This window comes from Polypterus senegalus, chromosome 1, assembly GCF_016835505.1.
Source record: "Polypterus senegalus isolate Bchr_013 chromosome 1, ASM1683550v1, whole genome shotgun sequence".
Taxonomy (NCBI): Eukaryota; Metazoa; Chordata; class Cladistia; order Polypteriformes; family Polypteridae; genus Polypterus; species Polypterus senegalus.
In genome coordinates, this window is record NC_053154.1 from 15,271,984 (window position 1) to 15,296,419 (window position 24,436).

Sequence of the window (24,436 nt, forward strand, 5' to 3'; positions counted from 1 at the left end):
GGATGGATAAGCAATATTAACTTAAAGAGTTTAAGCATTTAGTCAGGAATGCTTTGAACTGCATGAGAGCAGCTGGCAGAAAAGACCCCCAGAGGTGTTTCTTAGTGCACTGTGGTGGAATGAGCCCGTGGCTAAGACTACTCCAAGAGAGAGCCTCCTGGAGGGGATTTTTCATGACAGCATTCAATTTTGGCACCATCCACTTTTCCACAACCTTTTCTAGTCTGTCCAGGGTTGGCCCTGTGATGGCCCAGGCTTTCCTGATAAGTTTGTTCAGATATTGTGCTTATTCTTAGCTCAGGTTGCTTCCCCAGGATACCACCACAGTGGCTACTATGGACTTGTAGAACATCTCCAGCAGCTTGCTTCACACATCCAAAGACCAGAGTCTCCTTAGCAAGTCCAGCCTGCTCAGGCCCTTCTTGTCCAGCGCCACAGTATTGACAGACCAGTCCACTTTGCTGATTATGTGGACCTCCAGGTAAATGTTGGTTAAAACCCAACAGATTACATCTTTCCTGAAGAAGGGGCCTGACTTGCCTCGAAAGCTGACATGTTGTCATCTGTTCAGTTAGCCAATAAAACGAGCCATTTTGCTTGACTTCTCCTTGGATCTTCTACTTAAAAATGCTCTAAATCAGGGTTTCAAACTATAAGTCGCAACCTGAAATGGATCACGGGATGTCACCGTTGGGTCATGAGTTAATATTGTATTTAATGGTTGTGGTTTGAAGATGGATTGTGAAATGGGCTGCAGTTGGTCACCACTGTTTGATTCATCAGTCAACATTGCTCTGATGATCATCATCGAATTATCCCAACTGTAAGAACCAATCTTAGACATTTACAGCTTTGAGTTAAACTCATATTAGTGTTTGCTTAATTTTAATAGAATATCATTTTCTTTCATAGTCATAGATAATGGTATAGTCTTTTCCCCCTGTAGGTTAGTGTGAGATAGACCTTTCTTGCTATAATTAAGATACAGTGTGGTAACTGAGTCAGTTGTTGTTTAGCATAGCTGGGTCCGAGTACACAGGGACTTAAAAGACCCACTTTCAGCTCAGAAACGGGATAGGTGTACAGTTTACTGACCATTTGGAAATGGTTTAGAAATGTTTTGAAGTAACTTTGTAACAATTAGAAATGTAACAAGATTTAAGCTTTGAACAGAACTTCTCTTAAATAACTTTTCTAATTGTTGCTATTTAAATTTTTTCTTTTTTGTGTGAACTGTTTTACTTTGAATTTTAACTAAAACTTAAAAAACGAAGATACTTTGTCTGTGGAATCATTTCAGCGCGTCGGGTTTTTATTGAAGCCCATTTTTTATGGTAGAGCTGCTGAACTTTGGCAACTTTGGAAAAATGCAGCTACACCAACCACAATTCTCCAAGGGGGACTCACCCTTCTCTAGCTTCTCATTAAACCCAACAGGGTGTTATGCTATAAATATTTCCTCCAACAAAGATGGATTTGACTTGATTTTCGTAAATGTAAAAAAAAAGGATTTCAAAGAGCTTGAGCTCATCTTTATGTATATAAAATCCTGTCTGCTTTTCAAGAAAGAACTGCTTAAAGGATTTAGATCGGGATTTTTCTATAATTTGCTTGAACATCCCAGTTGATTTTGCGACTTCTCTTATATTAGAGTTCAGTTGCGGCACCAATTGATTTGCACGAATCCGAGAGAGTGGCTGCGGGCCGATGGGAGGGGGAGGTGGGACCTCAGGAGTAGGGAGCCGGTCGGGATCCTCCTCACTCAAGCGCCAGCCTCCGTTCGAGTCGCTCTACCTCTTGACACGTGTTGGAACGTACCTTGCTTCCGCTTAGCTAGCAATACCTGTTTGTTCAGCAGACATTATCATCTACAGTTTGTTAAAGAGTAACGTTTGAAACTTTTGAGAGGGAGATCAGAGCTACGTGTGTTTTAGAGGGTAGCTGCTCATTGGCAGAGATATCACGGCCACGTGCTTTTCTCCCCACGCAGGGGACTCTCTCTCATCAGAGCTGAACATGATCAGATACAGTGGCAATGTTTGACGTTTTTGAGAGAGAGATCAGAGCTCTGTGTGTTTGAGTGGGTAGCTGCTCATTGGCAGAGATATCACGGCCACGTGCTTTTCTTAACGTTAATCGTTAACATTATACAAAGTTATTGTCTGTTATACCTGCATTTTTATCACTCTTTAATTTTTTGTTTTGTTTTTTTATCAGTATGCTGCTGCCGGAGTATGTGAATTTCCCCTTGGGATTAATAAAGTATTATGGGGGATGCTCTCCCGTCAGAGCTGAACAAGATCAGATACGGTGGCAACGTTTGACTCACCTTCCGCTTGGCCAGTGATACCTTGTCAACTTTTTACATTTTTGCCTAAGAGATCACAGCTACATTCTCGCCCCGATAGCAAAACCAAAAATATTGTACAGGTGCTGGTCATAAAATTAGAATATCATGACAAAGTTGATTTATTCCATTCAAAAAGTGACATTTGTATATTAGATTCATTTATTACACTCAGACGGATGTATTTCAAATGTTTATTTCTTTTAATTTTGATGATTATAACTGACAACTAATGAATGTTCCAAATTCAGTATCTCGGAAAATTAGAATATTGTGAAAAGGTTCAATATTGAAGACACCTGGTGCGACACTCTAATCAGCTAATTAACTCAAAACACCTGCAAAAGCCTTTAAATGGTCTCTCAGTCGAGTTCTGTAGGCTACACAATTATGGGGAAGACTGCTGACTTGACAGTTGTCCAAAAGACGACCATTGACACCTCGCACAAGGAGGGCAAGACACAAGGTCATTGCTAAAGAGGCTGGCTGTTCACAGAGCTCTGTGTCCAAGCACATTAATAGAGAGGCGAAGGGAAGGACAAGATGTGGTAGAAAAAAGTGTACAAGCAATAGAGATAACCACTTGTACACTGGAGAGGATTGTGAAACAAAACCCATTGAAAACTGTGGGGGAGATTCACAAAGAGTGGACTGCAGCTGGAGTCAGTGCTTCAAGAACCACCACACACAGACATGGGTTTCAGCTGTCGCATTCCTTGTGTCAAGCCACTCTTGAACAAGAGACAGCATCAGAAGCGTCTCGACTGGACTGCTGCTGAGTGCTCCAAAGTTATGTTCCCTGATGAAAGTAAATTTTGCATTTCCTTTGGAAATCAAGGTCCCACAGTCTGGAGGAAGAGAGGAGAGGCACAGAATCCACGTTGCTTGAGGTCCAGTGTAAAGTTTCCACAGTCGGTGATGGTTTGGGGTGCCATGTCATCTGCTGGTGTTGGTCCATTGTGTTTTCTGAGGTCCAAGGTCAACGCAGCCGTCTACCAGTAAGTTTTAGAGCACTTCATGCTTCCTGCTGCTGACAAACTTTATGGAGATGCAGATTTCATTTTCCAACAGGACCTGGCACCTGCACAAAGTGCCAAAGCTACCAGTGCCTGGTTTAAGGACCATGGTATCCCTGTTCTTGATTGGCCAGCAAACTCGCCTGACCATAACCCCACAGAAAATCTATGGGGTATTGTGAAGAGGAAGATGCAATACGCCAGACCCAACAATTCAGAAGAGCTGAAGGCCACTAGCAGAGCAACATGGGCTCTCATAACACCTGAGCAGTGCCACAGACTGATCGACTCCATGCCACGCCGCATTGCTGCAGTAATCCAGGCCAAAGGAGCCCCAACTAAATATTGAGTGCTGTACATGCTCATACTTTTCATGTTCATACCTTTCAGTTGGCCAACATTTCTAAAAAATCCTTTTTTTGCATTGGTCTTAATTGATATTCTAATTTTATGACCAGCACCTGTATATCAAGAGGCCCTCAGATATGAAAAATATCAATATAAATTCTTCTCAATGCAAATTATTACTTTTTTTTGTTGTTGATTTTTAAAGTTTGTCCCGTTTCACTGCTACATGGGCAGAGCTAGTATTTACTAAAAACCGTTTATCTATTTATTTTTGCAGTTTTTTTGTGTATCCAAAAAATGTTTGCCACAAATGTCTACAGATGTCTACCATGAGGACTTTTTTGTCACTTCATTAAATGCTCTGCTCCTAAGCCACCAGTCTGTAACGTCTGAGGAACTGCGGCACATTTCACATTTGAGTTCTCAATGCGTCCATCACAAACTTTAGGTTTGAAGGATTGGGACTGTGGTAAACGCCATTAAAAAGCATCATTCATTTTTACGATTCTTTTTCTGCCTAGTTGAAATTGCTCTCTGGTGACACTCTAATGTTACATTAGTGATATTCTGTATGCCAGAAATGCAATTTATGAATCATCTATGAAGCTAATATCATCCCAGAATTCTTGAGCAGGACCGCACGGTCGCCCCCAGCTCTTTAAACAGCACTTAGCTAAATGATTTACCAAGGAGGGAATGTTAAGTAGTAGGAGCATCTAAATAGTGTCATCATTGATTCAGAAAACACATCACTTAGCATAGGAAGTATTTTTAAGATTTAAAACTGGCTGCATTTTGTAGTAATTGTCTCCATTGTCTTTTCCTTCGTTGCTGACTCATGTGTAAGCAATAAACCGTCCTGGGAATCTATGAGTCGGTTGTAAGCAGAAGAGCAGTTCCGATCGCCACAACAGGCAGGTCACTTTCAGTTCACTTCATTTTTTTGTAAATATTGGGACTTTTCATTTAGATTATAAGCTTAAAATGCTGCACAATTTGAAAAAAAGAACAAAAGCAAAAAAGCGGAAATGCACAAAACAGCAAGAAATATAAGCAACCACCTTCTGGTGCCACCTGATCCAGATTCAGGGTTAGGAGAACATCCAGCATCAGAATGACTGAGACAATTTAGATTACGAGAAGTGGAAATTCGAGGTGGGTCCACAATTGGCTTAGACACATGAAGGAAAGGGTAATGGTGAGGGGAACCTTTTCAGAATTAGGTGATGTTAAAAGTGGTGTCCTGTGCTGGGGCCGCTGCTCTCGTTTAAATACATAGTGAACTCCATAAGGTTTAGGACAAACACTCAGTTTTCCTTGATTTCCCCGTCTACTCCACAGTTTATAGTTATAAATTAAACAATTCAGACATTGTGATTAAAGTACACATTGCAGACTTTCATTTAAGGGGATCAGTACACATTTCGGTCACACAACCCATTTCAGGACACCATCATGTTTGAGACACAGCAATGGCAGGTCCATTAAAGCTGTTGTCCTATTTAGAACTTTGTCGGACCCCCCTCACGTGTAATGGCTGCTTGAAGTTTGTGATTCACAGACATCACCAAGTACTGAGGGTCTTCTCTGGTGATGCTCTGCCAAGTCTCTAATGTAGCCATCTTCAGCTCCTGCTTGTTGTGTCCCCTTAAGTTTTCTCTTCAGCTTATGGAAAGTCTGCTCAATTGGATTTAAATTGGATGACTGGCTTGTCCATTCAAGAATTTTCCATTTTTTAGCTTTGAAAACTCAGCAGTGTGTGGCCTCAGCATTTTGTTTGGCTCATTATCTTGAAGGATGAAGTGTTATCCAATGAGTTCGGAGGCCTTTAGTGGAACTTGAGCAGATCAGATGTTTTTACACGACTCAGAACTCATTGTGCGTCCGTCATCAGCAGTTCCATCATCAATGAAGAGAAGTGTGGCAGCCATTCATGGCCAACCCATAACACCCCCAGCACCATGTTTAACAGATGAGGTGGTCTGCTTTTGATCTTGGGCAGTTCCTTTTGGTCTCCACACTTTGCTCTTGCCATCACTCTGATCGGGTTCATCTTTATCTCATCTGTCCACAAAACCTTTTCCCAGAATTCTGCAGGCTCTTTGAAGTCATTTTTCACAAACTGTAATTTGGTGTGACAGATTGGGGGCACTGTCGTCCCCTTGAACCCTCGGACTAGACGCCAGACACCAGATAAAAGTCCATATACTTGTTTTATTTAGACAAATACAAGCACAAAGCACCTTCCTCTCCACAATACTCATACAATAATACACAACACTCAATAAACCAATCCTCCACTCTCAGACGCGTTGCCACCCTGCCACCCAGCTCAGCTCCCCGTCTGGGATCTCCCACAGTCCTTTTATACTTCGTGACCCGGAAGTGCTTCTGAACCCTCAGTCCATGTGGCTTCCTAGCACTTCCGGGTCAGATGTAAACTCCTCTTCTTCAACCCGGAAGCACGTCATTCCCTTTGTCAATGTGACTGGGACGCACTTCCGGGTTGTATGCAAAATACTCGTTGCTCCTCCCTGCAGCGCCCTCTAGTGGCCCCTGTGATATCCAGCAGGGCTTTGGATGAAAACTCCATTGTCCATAATTCCCTGCTGGCATTCGGGGAACCTCCATGCTGCAGGGAGAGCTCCACCTGGCGGCCTGGGGTGACTGGCTGGCCATAGTCCACACTGGCCTTCCTGTTTTTGTGGCTCACTAGTGGTCTTCATCTTTCAGTGTTTTCTCTGTACAGTGATCCCTCGCTATATCACGCTTCGACTTTCGCGACTTCACTCTATCGCGATTTTTTTCCCATACACGCTTACGTCACTACGCATGCGCTTTCTGAGAACTTTTATCTAAGCCCTGCGATGGCTCCTAAACGTGCTGCTTTTTCTAAGCCTCCTGACAATAAAGAAGGTGAAACTCTTGGATATCAATAAAGATGGCAATACCCTACAAAAGCCTCCTCACGCATATGAAAAGACAGCGCCAGCAACTGCCTATCAAGATGTTCTTCAGGCGCGAACCCAGACACCCACTGCCTACTCCTAGTACTCCTTTAGCGGAAGAAGACAACAACGCACCTGCTGAAGATACTGCACCACCTCTGAAGACTCTCCTACTGAGGTTGTGCCTTCATAGGTTAGTGGTTGTGTGTAATTAAATGTACAGTACAATAATCTACTATATAAAAGCGTTCGGGATTGTCCTTCCGTCCCGTGAGTGCAAAGAGTAGCGGTATTCCACTTATTACAGACTTACTACTTGCGTCTTGAGGTACGAAGCGACGCCGATGTGAGCAGAGTTCTGGTGTTCTCATCGTTCCCTTGCTTTTGTGTGCGATGCCCTGGAAAAATAGACAAAATTATGTCTCTGGAAATAATGAATGTTGATGGAGTGCAACTGCCTCATCACGTAGTAAATATCAGGGGAGATGGTGCTTGCTTATTCTCATCTATAGCTTATTTAGTGCATGAAACTCCATCTTTAGCGGTACAGATTCGGGCTGACATTGTACGACTTTGGACAGGCACTCGAGGAGATAAAAAAAACGTAGGTTTTCGGGAGATGTTATGAATGGGCACTTTAATGTTCTCATTCCCTACACTTACATGCCTGATGTACACATGGAGCGCACAAAAATTGAGGATAAAAGTCGGTCACCTTAAAAGCCAAGTGCGCCTAGTAATATGATATTTGTAACGTCTAATATGTCTTATTTTCTCTTATTTTGTCTAATATATTGGGTAATACGAGTGTAATGGTGACTAAAGGGTGTTATTTCATGTCTAGAGGGCTCTAATAATGTTAAAAAACGTATTTAGAAGGTCGTAAACAGGTTTTCTATACTCTAACTGCGAAAATATTTGATTTATAAATAAAGAATCCTACTTCGCGAAAATTAATTTATCACAGTAGAGTCAGGAACGGATTAACCGTGATAAACAAGGGTTCACTGTATTTCTGTTCATGAAGTCTTCTGCTGATAGTCGTCTCTGACAAACACATTTCGAATCCCTAAAGACTGTTCCTGATCTGTTAGACAGGCTTTTGGGGGCGTTATCTTTACCTGAGTGAGGATTCTTCTATCATCAGCAGTGGTGGTCTTTCTTGGCCTACCAGTCCCTTTGTGATTACTCATCTCACCAGTGTGTTCTTTCTTCTTCGTGATATTCCAGACTGCTGATTTAGTTCATTTTACTGATATCTCTGATGGTTTTATTCTTGTTTTTCAGCCTCATAATGGCTTCTTTGACTTTCATTGGCATAGATCTTGCCCTCATGTTGAACAATGGCAACTACAGACCCTAAAGGGCAGAAGCAAACTGAAGTATCTGATGAAGAATTGGAACCCACCTGAGAAATCACAAACACCTGTGACACCAGCTGTTCCAAACGTTATGGTGCCCAGAAATGGGAGGACCACATAGAAAAAGTGTTGTAATTTCTACAGGGTGTGACCGACAAGTCTGCAGTGTGCACCTTAATCACGATGTCTGAAATGTCTGATGTGTAATTTTAAACTGTGGAGTAGAGGGTATAAGTCAAGGAAAAATGGGTCTTTGTCCCAAATATTAAGGAGGGCACTGTAGCTGGGGCCGCTGTTCTTTGTAATATACATAAAGAATCTGGACAAGAATATAATCGATCGGAAAGCTGGTCTCCTGGGTCCTTCATCAAAGGGACCACCACAACTCACTCAGAGAGTTGGACGACAAAAACTGGCTGGAAGAATGAGGGGAGGGGAAAAGGAGAAGAAAGGAGCTGCACTATTTGAAATGTGGCCAAGGAAGACATCTGTACAAGATAGTGTTATTCATAAAGAGCCCAAAACTTCAGTTAGTGCAGTTTTATCTGCAGTTTTGGGGGTCTGTGCTCTGTAACGATTAATTCTGCATTTTAAGAATTACTTTAGATTTTTCTATTTCCAGAAATACATAATATCTATACACCTAATTTAAAAAGTAATACTTAAACCAAGTGAGTAGTTAGTGGCTTTTGTTGTTATTAAAAATATCTGTGGTAACAAATTCTGTATTTTCGTAATTACTAGTTATCATTTATCCTTAATAAAATCAAACACATTTTATGTTATGACTAGGGGGTTCTCCCCTGCTTGTTTTGCTCGCCAAACCCCTGGACCTGTGCTACACGCCAGCCACTTCTCATCTCTGCCGCTCGCGTTGTGAAGAGGGGGTCTGAATGCACCCCAAGGAGATGCGGTCGCTCCTCCGAAACCCCCTCTTAAACGGTGACTCAATGGGAAACAAATACAGTTTTTTTTAACTCCTCTTTGCTCGATCAGCTGCTGGCTTGCTGCTTCTGCTACCGTGCCGCGTGATCTGCATCTCGTGTGGCGCTTTGAACATTTAATAGGCTGTACAGCAACGGTCCTACTCTTTTGTCTTTTATTTCTGGCCCCGGGCGTGGTTAAATATGTTGGCACAAAGTCTCGTCTCGCAGAACGTGAGTTCTTGATATTTTTTAGTTTATAATTTAAAAACGGAATAAGAATCGGAAAATCTAACAACATCACATCAAAGTTTGATAAATTCTGAAAAGAATGATGCCAAACATATCCATGTTGGTTTTAAAATAAGCCAGATTTAAAGAGTGACAAAAAAGTGACATAAAATGTCACATAAAATCGTTGCACTTTTAGGTTTAAGATTTTATATATTGTGGAGCACTGCCCGGACACAGACAGGCGGACACGTTCAAATCACCCAACACACGTTTATTATACATTATTTACACTAATAAATTGAACCACAAACCCCTAAAGTCCCCAAAGTCCAGGCCAACTCTTCAAATGCCTTTTCCTTCTTCAGGCCACCTCCTTGCCTCATCCAAGACCTTGTCCTTCCTTCTCTCCCGACTCCAGCCATCGGCCCCTTTTATGACCACCTGGATGTGCTCCAGGTGCCTCCCTGCAATATTCCACCGGCACTCCCCAGTGTGGCGGAAGTACTGGCTCTGCCTCCGGAAGCATTCCGGGTGTCCCTGCTCCTCTTCCCCCCATCACTTCTGGGTGTGGCGGAAGTGCTGAGGTTCAGGGCTCCCAAGGCATTGGGGTGCCCCCGGCGGTGACCACGGGTTGAGTAAGCCCTCCTCCAGTCCTCCGGGGCGTCCCAGCTGGGTCGTCCCCCCAGCCACCTGTGACAATATATAGAGTAGATTAAGAAATTCAGGCACTAGTAATAACTTTTATTGAACAAAACCACACTGGCCGCTTTTGAAATGGCTTGTTAATTTTTTGCATTATGCTTTAAAATACACACAGTGTAACAGCAGGAGAAGCAACAATGCTTTTGTTAATAGATGCAAGTCTAAAAACAAGCCCTGAAATAGAGAAACAACAAAAGGCCTTCTTCTGGTTGTGCAGGAATAGTTGGCATTCGCAGTATAGTGTCCATTAGCTCTCTGAGGGCTGAAAATATTTTTTTTTCAAAAAACACAGTTTTCTGAAAAGCACACAACGCAATGGTTTCACTCAGAAATCAACATGGTGTGCTTTGGTCACCAGGAACACGTGGCACGCTAGCTCCCAGGCAGGGGATGGGGGTAGCAGCGATGGTCATAGTGAATCTCTATCTGGTTTGTACCTCTTGTCACCGTAAGTGGCGGTCCTCCCAGGCGAACGTGGCCATAGGCATGTCAGCCACACAAACCTGCTCAGCACCACGATCAGTTGATCTAGTATTTCACATTCATTCTCAATCACTTGTATCAAAATGGGAGTCTGATAATGTGCAAAACATCGTCCATGAAGTATTTTGCCTTACGCACTCACTTCGATATCTCACCAGATGTCGATGCCATTTTTGCCGTTGTTTGCTCCTTTCTGCTTGGTCAAACCAATGAATCTAACATTCCTTCTAGCAAAGAGAGTCCAACTAAACCATAATGGCATGTTTTGCCACCGTTTACAGTTGATTACCCTAATCAACCCCTCCTTTTGACAAAAGTCAACATCCGCCCTGAAAGAGTTAAAGCACTTGGAAGGTAGATTACAAATCCAAACTTCAATTTGCAGATATAGAAGTACATATGACAGTTTATGTTCTACAGTACGATACAAATCTATTCTTAGTTCTCAAATGACACATAATGGAAAATCACATTGCAAATCTTGCACAAATATTAATCTTAAAGTTGCAATACTGAAGTTGGCCACTAGATGGTACCTTTGTAACTAAAGGCACTATTGAGAAACGTTTTAATGTTAATGAAATTACAAGCGTAACTATTTTAATGCAAACAAGAAACAAATCAACAGAACTTACGTTGCTTTGTTGGACGCACACTGTTTCTAAGGAACTCTCTAACTTTGTGAAGTGCAAATGCTTAAACAGACAGTGGAAACAACCATGCTTTCTCTTTCTTCCTGCTACCCACAGTACTTCGCTCAGCGGAAGGCAGCATCTAAGTCCATCCTCCTGATGACAGAACTCCGCCTCTCAGACAAGCATCTTTGTCAAGACAGCTGCAAAACTACGGGAAGGTAAAATATCATGTTCATGTGGTCCACTGATGGGGGGCTTTGTAGTAATGAAGGTTGAGAACCACTGAGCTAAATAGTTTTAGAGGGACTTGGACAACATGCAGACTTGTGGCAGATGAAATTTGATGGAAATAAACGTAAAGTGCTGCATTTGAATACGTTGTAAGGTTTCTAAACTGGTTTGGGACTGCCCCCAGTGGGGCGACATGCTGAAGAGCATCCCAAAGCGTGATTGCTGCATCTGTGGAAGACAGCCTATCAGTTGCCGGGGAGATCGTGGGCTCCCAACGCTGCAGCGGATCGCAGCTAAAGCAGATCCGAGTCGATCGCGGTCTCATTATAAGTGCTTGTCATCGATGGGTGATGCCAGGAATATTATAACTGCAGGGAGCAGTATAGCATGGCCACTAACCTGGTCACGACTATGCCTGACTGCTGTGTCTGTGTATAAGAGAGTGGTAGATCCTGCTACAATAAATAACCGTGCTGTTCCTGTTTCAAGCTGAATAAAGCTGGTTTTGCTAAAGTATTGAGACTCAGCCTCATGTTTTGGGGTGCAAGACAGGGACTTATACCGTGACCATGACCTTTTAGGATTTTCTTCTGGGGCATTTCACTGAAGCGCTGTAAGCCTGCTGTTGCCCTGTCCCAGCAACGGACAAGCAATCTTCCACAGACGCGGCAATTGCTCTTCGGGACGCACTATAGCGTATATTGGGTGAGGGGTGGGGGGGTTTTCCCAAAAGAGTTCAGAAACCTCACAATAAGAAGAAGAAGAAAATGATGATTCGGCTTCTGATTGATAACTGTTCTTCCACATTTAAATAATGTTCGCGTTGAATTTGTCCCACCCAATTGCACAGCAGTGCTTCAACCATTGGATTTGGGCATCATTTGCACCCTGGAAGATGTATTATTGTATGAAATGCTGAGAAAATTTCTCGTCAGCATAAATTATAGACAGGAGGAGATTAAAATTAACGTGAAAGAAGATGCTGAAATGATTGCAAACACCTGGACGCAAGATAAAGAAAATACTATAATGACAAATAAAGAATCTCATTATTATGAAATTTTCATTACAACAAAATACTTTTTAGGTCCCTGGCAGTTCGTTGTAATGAAATATTACCTGTATTTCTCAAATAAAAAGGGAACAGTATAACATGGCCACTAACCTGGTCACGACCATGCCTGACTGCTGTGTCTGTGTATAGGAGAGCGGTAGATCCTGCTACAATAAATAACCGCGCTGTTCCTGTTTCAAGCTGAATAACGCTGGTTTTGCTAAAATACTCAGACTCAACCCCATGTTTTGGGGTGCAAGACAGGGACTCACACGTCACAATGTATTAGGAGGTCTGAAACGTAATAGCACCCCATTGTGAGAAGGATCTTTGAATCATAGTGGACTCATTGGGGACAAAAGTTTATTAGCTTAAGCCCCTTTTGACAGGTGTCAGGCCACACTTAAAGGTAATCTAACCTAGACACGTTTAAAATATCCACCTACGCCACCCAGTTTTATTAAGAGACTAGGAACTCTTTACAGAAAATAGCACACAGTTTTCTTTAAATTGGGCGGTGAGTAAACACACAATGAAAGACAACAACAGTAATTTCAGGAAAAGCAACAGTAACTTCTAATATAAATAAAATGTATTATAATTATTACACAAGACAATATAAAGTACATTCAAAAGGTAAATGTACATGAAAAAATCTAACAATATCAGGAACGAAATTCCCTGTTTTGAAAAAGGAAAGCACACAGTCCACACTAAAAACGTCCGTTAAAAACAAGAATTGGAGGATACAACCTTCAGTGGTGCACAGTCCAGTTTGCGCACTGTGTTACCCCAACAATTAATCATCCAACTGTCCACGGATGCACTCTGTTCCCAACAGAAGCCTTGTCAAACTGTCAAATCCCTGTCAGCGTCTCTTCGTTGTTCTCTTTTTCTACTCTGGGCTCCTTGAGTTGCTGAGACTTCGGCATGCCTCACTTCTCCTCCGCCAGCTTTGCTTGGTCCTTTCATGTGGCTTCCCTCTCTCGCTGGGCCCACAACCGGCGTCTCCTTGTGGAGCTGTCTCTTCGTATCTGAAGGTAAGTGTTGCCATCTTTGTGCCTCATGTCGTGCCAGCCACATACCCTAGTCTGACTGTAAGCCCCTGTGCTCTGTGCGAGTGTCTTGGCAGCGTTTTCAGTGGACTGTCCTTCACCCCTGCCTTCTCCTGTCTAGAAGTTTAAATCTCCTTCAGTCCCTGCCTAGATCAACATGACGATGGATTAAACAATGGCACATCCAAATTTCCAGGTCTTAACAAATAATGTAAACACAAGTTAACAAAAAGTATTGTTATCAGACTATCAATGAGTACACATATGCTGATTAGAAACCAATACCCCCAGACATGTTAATTTCCAAGTCAGGTAAATACAAACATTTTCCAAGGAAGGAGCAGGTCTGTTATCACAATTTTGTATTCTTTGTATATTTGACCAGTTAAAACTTCAAAGCGGTGATTCTTTTGCAAGACAGCAAATACCAAATATCCTGTAGACAGCCATGACAATAATCAGGAACAGGATTATTCAGGTGTAAGAAAGGCACTATATAGGCACGTGACCCGGCACAGGCTCATACTGGAGGCACGTATAAAAATAAACAAAAAGGTTTTATTTTTCTTCACCTGTGGGGCACGTCTTTCCCGTAATCCCCACAGGCTGAACACAGTCCCAGAACACCACCACAAACACTCTTCTTTCTTTGCACCACCACTCCTCCTCTAAGCATAGTCCTCCTCCTCCTCCCAACTCTGGCCATTGACTGGTGGTTGTGTGGCGAATACGCTGCCCATATGGACTCAGAAGTCCCAGCTGCAGCACCCCCTGGCCGTGCCTGTGGGACCCAGCTGGGCTGCACCCAACTCCAATTCCCATGGAGGCCTGCAGAAAACCGAGGCACTGCTCCAATCCAGGGTGGTGGCCAACTAGCGTCCATGGGGAGGTATTTCACCGTCCATGGCTACTCCTCTCTGAACATATAGCGAAGGGGCATCCCAGCTGAGCTTGGATCCCGGTCGTCTGCTACACAGGAAATTTACCTTTCAACTCATCACCCCAGTCCAGGAATGAGTGCCTATTGCCTCTTCATCTACTGTCTTTTAAATGTAATATTTACATGCTACCTAGTCTAAGAATGAAAAGAAACCACCCAGTGTACAAAAAGTGTCCCCCCTCTGACATCTTTTTGAGAGGATCTAAAATTTGGCACAAGAAACTTCTTTCAGCTGCTCCCGTTAGGTGTTACCACAGCGGATCATCTTCTTCCATATCTTCCTGCCCTCGTCATCTTGTTCTGTCACCCCCATCACCTGCATGTCCTCTCTCATCCATAAACCTTCTCTTAGGCCTTCCTCTCCTCCACTTCCCTGGCAGCTCTATCCTTAGCATCCTTCTCTCAATATACCCAGCATCTCTACTCTGCACATGTCCACACCAAAGCAATCTCTTCTCTCTGACTTTGTCTCCAAACCGTCCAACTTGAGCTGACCCTCTACTGCAGCGTTTCTCAACCTTTATGTATTTGTGACCTGAGTTTTCATAAGTTTTAATCGCGCCCCCTTAACGTTTTTTTGAAAGGAGCCCACTAATACCAATTTGTTCTGTTTTAATTAATGATACATCATAGATGCATATTTTTTTATACCTACTTAACTTTCATTGACATTTATCTACAACGGTAACTCTATATTTATTTCTCTAGTATCAGAATGTAGTTTAAGTTAATTTGTTTTGGTTTCAATAGATGTATTTTTCATATTTTTGATTTTTGTTTTCTTTTGTTCACATCTCGCGCCCCCTTTTTGTTACTTTGCGCCCCCCTAGGGGGGCCCGCCCCACAGGTTGAGAACCACTGCTCTACTGTCCTCTTTTCTAATCCTATTCATCCTCGTCACACCCAATGCAAATTTTAGCATCTTTAACTCTGCCACCTCCAGCTCTGTCTCCTGTGCCACCATCTCTAGCCCATATAACATAGCTGGTCTCATTTCCGTCCTGTAGACCTTCCCTTTCACTCCGGCTGATATTCGTCTGTCACATATCACTCCTGACACTCTTCTCCACCCACTGCACCCTACCTGCACTCTCTTTTTCACTTCTCTTCCACAATCCCCATTACTCTGTACTATTGATCCCAAGTATTTAAACTCCTTCACCTTCGCCAACTCTACTTCCTGTATCATCCTCACCATTCCACTGACCTCCCTGTCATTCACACACGTATTCTGTTTTGTTCCTACTGACCTTCATTCCTCTCCTCTCTGGAGCAGATCTTCACCTCTCCAGGTTCTCCTCGACCTGCTGCCTACTCTCACTTCACATCACAATGTCATCAGCAAACATCACAGTCCACGGGGACTCCTATCTAATCTCATCTGTCAACCTGTCCATCACCATTACAAATAAGAAAGGGCTCAGAGCCGATCCCTGATGTAATTCAACCTCCAACTTGAATGCATCTGTCACTCCTACTGCTGACCTCACCACAGTCACACTTTCCTCGTACATATCCTGTACAACTCTAACGTACTTCACTATCCACTTCTGACTTCCTCATACAATACCACAGCTCCTCTCGAGTCATACGGTTTCTCCAGGTCTAATATTTGACACAAGAAACAATAGAAAGAATTGTGTATTGTTGTCTGCCACTACGTTTGAGATGTTTGGCCTCAAAAAGAACTTTATTAAGTGGCCATTTGCAATTTCCAATGCACTGAGAATTCAACTCCTATCAATGTGCAAATTGGCAAATGTTCGGTCCATCCATTTTGTCACCCAGATTGTTCAATTCAAACTCATGGGAATTGATATATAAAATTTATATAAAACACACAGTGACATTTATGCTACAGCCTTTTTGAGATTTGTGTTCATTATTTTTTTTTATTTTATTTAATGATCTCATAGAGCTTTTAGATCATTGTTAACATATGTTGTGATGTAAGATTTTGCATATAACTTGATAAATGTTTTGTATGTCTTTATTTGTAATTTAGGTGAAGCAATGTAATTTAGTGTTACTTTGGTGAGAGGCATTCGTGTTTGCAACCTTTACGACTTTTCTTTGCAATTTTCAAACAGGATTTGGGGAATGTGTCTTAAACCAGTTTGGCGAGTGTTTTTCTGCTAAAGTCTTTCAATCGCCCTGCAAGGAAGTCAGGATGTTTAACATATTAACGTATGGTCTTGGGGGGGTTGCAGACAGTATTTCGCCCATTGGTCTGAGATATGGCTGTCTGGATTGGCTGTAGGGCTTGGACAGAAAACCTATAAATTTGCTTGCTCAACCACATTCTCTCTCTCTAACCAACATATGATGAAGAAGTATCTCTCTTGCTTACCTGTGATGATGTAGAAGTATCTTTCTCTTGCTAACAACTGAAGAAGACCATCACACCATGAACTGAAGACAACACAATGAAGAGCACAGCTTCAGCCATTTTGAACAGACATGTGACTAAAAGCTGAGCACCAATGATGCCTTAACTAGAGACATTAAGTAACTACAAGTCTGTGTGCCACCTGAATTACACATCACCATTTAATCAGGTTGTATGGTTGCCAATATTCAAATATACTTTGCATTTTGTTATTATTTATGAATATTATCAGTAATACATTATTTTATGTGTAACTTAACTCCTGCTTGTCTTTTTACTACATCTAATTGCCTGAGGTTATAGATATAGAAGGGAAGGTGGGGATAAGTTATATACAGTGGTAAGTCTGTGAGATTAGGCATTCTAAGGCTACATATTAATAATACAATAGGGGAAAGCAGAGCAATACATATATTACTCTAGCAAGATAAAACAATTGGCATAGTCAGCAGGATTTTGGGGTAACCATGTTTTGCACCCTGTTTGCAAATACTGTTTTGATGTATGTGTTTATTTATGTATGTGAATTTTAGGGCACCCAGTGTACCCTTCTTTGGTTGCTGAATTGAATATAGCCAACAAAGTGTAGAGACTTTATGTGTGTCACAAGGACACCCGCATGTTTGTTAGTACTGGTGTAGTGAGTCCCTAATTAAAGTGCTAGGGAGTGGTGAAAGATGCATGCATCATTCATACAGGCATTTAAGTGGTTAAAGTGCTAGAGAGTGATGGGACATGCATTCGTCATTCATACGGTACTTATTCGTTTAGAATCTTTGTGTATGTATGTGTATGTTTGCTTACAGGGGCAAAAGTAGGCCAACCCATAACGAATTTGGCAAATTGTATTAGAGTAAAATTATAGACTCATAAATGCCTAAGTTCATTTTAAAGTCAGCCATCTTCCAGTGGAGTGGCAGAGGCAAGCAGGCCAAAGCTAGGAAACCTGTAGTGCAGGTAGAGAAAGCCGAAGCTGAGCTGAGTGTGCCACAAAATGGAAGGGGGCTGGAAGGATTAAAAGCAAGAAAACAGAGATCAGGTTTAAAGAAGACAGCTGCTGTTATAAGAGGTTTACTAGCTTGTATTATTGGTAATAAGGAAGATCATGATGAGGAAGAAAATAGCAAAGTGAATGAAAGTGAAAGTTGTGGAATGTTGAGTGAGAGTTTTGAAAGATGTAACAGTTGGTGTGATAATTGTGAAGTGTTAGCATGTAGAACACCCGCTGCTGAAGTGGAAAGCAGAAAGAAGGGAAACAAAGAGAAAACCACCCATGGTGAAAGTTAGGGCAATAGTAACCAGATCGGACAGGAACCCTAAAACATGGATGGGTGACTTACATGAGACAGATGTGTGTGCAGATAAAGAGTGGGAATGCGAGTGTAAGGAAAAGGAGAAGGATGAAAGGAAGGGAAAACAGCAAGGATGTTTTCTTCCATTATTATTCTCCACTGCAACACAATCTCCAGGTAATTCTGATCCCTGTCTAGTATTTAAAGAGCATGCTACACCCATAGATATTTCACCACTGTTAGGAAAGGTAACCAGTGCTGCACTGAAATTTGATTTAGGACAAAGAGATCAGGGGAGTGTGAATGGCATTTGTTGACTAGAGGGCATGAACTGGATATTGGCTTAAGGATACTGAGTAAAGAAAGTGTGGAATTTAAACAAGGAACAATGGAAATGAAAGGAATTCAAGTGCTTGTGTGTGAAAGGTCTGAATGTGCTAGTGCAAGAATGGCTGAGTTGGAAAGAAAGTGCACCAGTTTAGGAGTTGGTTTGAATGAAACAGGACAAGCCAAAGAACAAAGGATGGGGGATGGTGCAGCAGGAAGCTCAGCCAGCAAGTCAGGAATGCACAGGGGTGCGAGGGTCCTAACAGCTGTGCTAGGCTGGTCAGTAATTAAAAAGCACACACACTTAGGTTCAGTGATTCGAAACCTGACTGACCAGTTGTTTAAAAAGACAGCCTATGAATCTCCATGCAATAAAATGGAGAAAAGTGAGCTGGTCTTTAGCAAGGAGCACATGTCAGTTTTAGGAGATGCTGGATTTGGCACTTGGATTCTGGAAAGGTTTTAGCCCACACTTTCAGGTAGCAGTTACCATAAAATAAAAAAGGACACACAGGCAATGAAAAAAAAATAGAAGGGTAGTGCAGGAAGGCAGGAAAGGAAAACAGTTATTTCTGTTTCAATTTTCTGGCCTTTGCAATAGTGCTACTTCTATTGTAAGGTTTTATGGACTTTGGGTTTGGTACAGGTAATAAATAATGAAGGCAATTAGCAGAGTAAAATCCATGCAGGAGATCGGGTTACCATTGGCACATTGGAGCAGAGTGGCACTACTGTAGTGGCTAAGCTGTTCCAATGAATGCATGGAAGCAAAGTTTGAGTCTTGGGACCAAGTCGACAACCAAGAAAATGAGATGGACAGAAACTGCTTTGTCGCCTTCCATTTTGCATACCTGCCTACATAGCGGATTGAAAAAAAAAGAAGAAAGATGACAAAGACAACAAGCAAAGACAAAGACATGAAGAAGAACTGAAGAGACAGCAAGAAAAAGACACTTACTGGGGTTTAAGTGAGTAACAAGTGCACAAGTCATGCAATAATAAGGCTAGTCACAATAGCTATAGTTTAAAAGGAAAGGTTTGTTCATTACTGCAGCAAATTTATATTCCAAGGGGTGGAAACTGAACAAACCAGTTAGGAATGCCAAAATAAGGGGATTCATTTTGGGCTCATAAAGTATACATTCTGGGTATTAATTAATTAAGTGGGATAATTAATATAATTAATACTATTAAAAATGTATACTGAGCAAATTGGTGAACTTTTCAGGAAAGCAGGTGCAGCTGGTACATTTGCAAGTCATATGGGTTCCGATATTTAGGTACAGTCTAATTGGAAAAATACGGAAGCCCTGCTGAGATTGTCAGCTGTGGTACAGGCACAGGACCAGTGGGCCAATTCTGAACCGAGGTGTTCAGCACAACGTGTATGCATATGGTGAGCAAACAACTCTAGGGGTGGCCTACAGGGGGAATGATGAGTTGCATAGCTATGATGTCTCATGGTGGTGATGCCAGCCTATACTGGTAAAGGCTGATGGCAGTCAAGAGTTGCACCATGGGTAGGAAAGCACAAGAGGCAACTAAATCAACCCCAAATGTGTGCAGAGGGGCCACAAATGTTGGTTTGTGAACAGTTTATGCAGTGGCACATGTGCTGTCACTTGGGCAGAAGTGGTTGTACTGGCACCTGTGGCATGTTACCTTTCAAATTTTGATGTTAATTGTACAGCTGCATATGCTTAAACAGATAGTTTAAGAATTCACACAACAGACTAAATTGTGGTGGGCTAGTTTAGTGGAAGGTGTGGACTTGTCTCATTTTGAACCACCAGACCTGATGACATATGTAGACTGCAGAAAGCTAAAGAAACAGGCGAAGCAAGCCGGAGCAGATACAAGTCATCAGGAGCGCTTCCAAGTTCTTCAGATTGTCTTTGAAACAAAGAAGATATGTAATGGACAAATGGTCACGGACAACTTTTAACACTGGGAGAGCAAATACTACAAATCAATGGACAAGACTCTTTAAACAATGTAAAGACATTGTTTATAAAGACATTGTACAAAACATTCATCGGGGTGGAGTGTTGTGATGTAAGATTTTGCATATAACTTGATAAATGTCTTTATTTGTAATTTAGGTGAAGCAATGTAATTTAGTGTTACTTTGGTGAGAGGCATTCGTGTTGGCAATACAACCCCCGTTTATGACTTTTCTTTGCACTTTTACGACAGGATTTGGGGGATGTGTCTTAAATTAGTTTGGCGAGTGTTTTTCTGCTACAGTCTTTCAACCGCCCTGCAAGGAAGTCAGGATGTTTAAAATAAGGTCTTGGGGGGTTGCAGGTGTTAAGTTGTACTATTTCCCCCATTGGTCTGAGATATGGCTGTCTGGATTGGCTGTAGGGCTTGGACAGAAAACCTAGAAATTTGCTTGCTCAACCACATTCTCTCTCTAACCAACATATGATGAAGAAGCATCTCTCTTGCTAACCTGTGATGATATAGAAGTATCTTTCTCTTGCTAACAACTGAAGAAGACCATCACACCATGAACTGAAGACAACACAATGAAGAGCACAGCTTCAGCCATTTTGAACAGACATGTGGCTAAAAGCTGAGCACCAATGATGCCTTAGTCTGTGAAGTCTGTGTGCCACCTGAATTACACATCACCATTTATCAGGTTGTATGGTTGCCAATATTCAAATGTACTTTGCATTTTGTTATTGTTTATGAATATTATCAGTAATACATTATTTTATGTGTAACTTAACTCCTGCTTGTCTTTTTACTACATCTAATTGTCATCATCTAATGAGGTTATAGATATAGAAGGGAAGGTGGTGTTAAGTTACTGTATATACAATAATACCTTATAAACAGTGGTAAGCCTGTGAGATTAGGTATTCTAAGGCTACATGTTAATAATACAATAGGGGTAAGTAGAGCAAAATGTATTGCTCTACCAAGATAAAACAACATATATAAACAGACTGTCACGCACGTGCGAGTAGGGGGCCGCGAACGGATCCAAATGATATCGCGAAATCATATGCCAGGAGGGAGTGGCGGGGTACTAACCTTTCTCTCTTTGTTTCCCGCAGAAAGAAAGACGCACCGCCGCCATGAATCTGCCTGCATCACTACCCGCACTACGCTGCTTCCGCCCTTCCTCTGTCTACTCCTTGTGACGTCAGCAATCCCACCATCCATCTCGGCTCCTACCCAGCATACCTCTCTTCTTTTGGTCCCTCCTCCATAAATGTTCCTCCTCCACCATCTTTGGGCGGTCGACTGTGTAATACACTCACATATTGACCTTGATGATAACTGTATCATATTTTTTGATATTTCTACACTATATGGGGCCGGAAACCCCAAACCTTTATGCTTGTTTGTGTATTCTTTTATAAGACCTTCATTTAGTTTCCGTGGCAAAGAGACGGTTTTGATGACTTTCCCTTTGTCGACAGCAGCATGAATCCATCGTTTAAAGAGCTGCAGTATGGTGATGAGCTGCCACTGGCACGGCACAAAGCAGGGGACCTAATCCTGCCTCGCAGGCGTCTGCACTTCTAATTTTAATTTCCTTCCTTATGGTAAAGTCTGCCCCCGCCCCCCCAACCCAAATTTCCTCTGCTCATCTTAACTTCCACGCAGGCAGGATCGACCTCTTCTGTGCCAATGAAAATGAAGCCTTCCTGGTGTTGTCTTGGTCCCCCTGAGGTGCTGGGGTTTTCAATTAAAACATGTAAGTTGCTAATTGTCACATTAGCACATGTTACACACTATCCTCAGTGGTCGTGTTGCCCTGCAGTGAAACGCCACGGATTGGCTGCTCTCTGCATTTTGTAAGCTTTGCAAACCGAGTGCTTTCAAAGATTTAGTCAAAGCAAATGTCAGAGGCAGCTGAAGAAAGCCCTCGGCTGTAAACATCGAAATGGCGTTTCTTCATCCCGATTAGAACCACCATACTTGGAGTTGTCATCAGTTTATTTTCTGCAGTGATAACCAAATCCTTCTGCCTTAGATATAAAGGGTGGGTGTGTGATATCCCGTGTAGTGGGAAAGTCGCCCCCGCCTACACTCTGGACATCTGATAGTTCATGATCCGAACAGGATCAGCAAGAGAGAAGAGACTCCCTGGACACTTTATTAGGTTCACCTGTTCAACTGCTTGGCAATATTTTTCGCAAATATAACATTAATTTTCACTGTTATGCTGATGACACCCAGCTCTACCTTGCTAGTAAACCCACCTCCTCTTTTCCACCACCCTCACTTATTGATTGCATTTCTGAAATTAAATCCTGGTTCTCTTCAAATTTTCTTAAATTAAACAGTGACAAAACTGAGGTTCTCCTCATTGGTTCAAAATCATCATTATCCAAAACCAATAATTTTTCTTTTATTATTGATAACTCTGTTGTTTCCCCATCATCTCAGGTCAAGAGTCTGGGTGTCATCCTCGACAGTACTCTATCTTTCCAATGTCACATTAATAACATCACCCGGTCTGCTTACTTCCACTTACGTAATATTAATCGCATTCGTCCCTCCCTCACTCCTCATACCACTGCCATTCTTGTTCATAGTCTTGTCACTTCTCGGCTGGACTACTGCAATTCACTCCTCTTTGGTCTCCCTAATAAATCTCTTCACAAGCTTCAGATAATCCAGAATTCGGCAGCACGTATCATCACTGGAATCCCATCTTTTCACCATATTACTCCGGCCTTGCAGCAGCTTCATTGGCTCCCGATCAAGTTCCGTATTGATTTTAAGATTCTGCTACTAACTTTTAAGGCCATCCATAACCTCGCACCTCCATATCTGTCTGAACTTCTACATGTTGCCATTCCATCCCGTAACCTTAGATCCTCTTCCTCCACCCATCTGACCGTTCCTCCCGCCCGTCTAACCACCGTGGGGAGCAGAGCTTTCAGCCGTTCTGCTCCCAAGCACTGGAACTCATTACCTGCGGATCTCCGAAATATCAAATCATATTCATCTTTCAAATGTAAATTTAAAACACATTTGTTTAAAATGGCTTTTTCTTCTTCCTCCTAATTATAGTGGTTTTGTTTGGTTTTAATTTTTAGATTTTCTGATATTTTAAGTTGTTTATAATTGTGTTTTGTATTTATTTATTTATTTATTTGTTTGTTCGGTGTCCTTGAGTTCTCTGAAAGGCGCCTTGTATAAAAAAAAAGGTATTATTATTAATACAAATATTGGGTGGTCCAGATATAATTATGCAATTTTCATTACGCTATAACTTATTAAGTTTATTACATAGAGAATTCACAAAAAAATATTTCTGTTTTTCAATAGATGGCAGCGAAATCAGTGAATTAATTCAATGTAAGTGCATTTTCGTTTATTGCAAGATATTTCAGACAATTCTTTTGTCTTGTATTGTTTTCCTGCATTGCATTAAAAGTTGCATAATTAGATCTGGACCACCCTGTATTTAATTAGCCAATCACATGGCAGCAACTCAATGCATTACACTATGTAGATGTTGTCAAGACAACCCGCTGAAGTTCAAAGCGAGCATCAGCATGCGGAAGAATGGTGGCTGAAGTGACTTTGAACGTGGCCTGGTTGTTTGTCTGAGTATTTCAGAAACTGCTGATCTGCTGGGATTTTCAAGCAGAACCATCAGTAGGGTTTACCAAGATTGATCAGAAAAGGGAAAATATCCAGTGAGTGGCAGTTCTCTGGGCAAAAATGCTTTTTGATGCCAGAGGTTAGTGGAGGCCAGACAGCTTTGAGTTGACAGAAAGGCAACAGTAACTCAAATAACCACTTGTTACAACCAAGGTGTGCAGAAGAGCATCACTGAACACACAACACGTTGAACCTTGAAGCATATGGGCTACAGCTGAAGGAGACCACAGCGGGTGCCATTCCTGCCAGCTAAGAACAGGCTACTGAGTTTACAATTCATACTGGCTCATCAAAATTGGACAACAGAAGATTGAAAAAGCAGTTGCCTGGTCTGATGAGTCTCAATTTCTCCTATGTCTTTCAGATGGTTGGATCAGAATTTGGTGTCAAAATCACGAAAGTGTAATAATGTTGAGAATATTTTCTTGGCACACTTTGGGCCCCTTAGTACCAACTGAGCATCGTTTAAATGCCACAGCCTACCTAAGTTAGTGTTGTCGACCATGTCCACCCC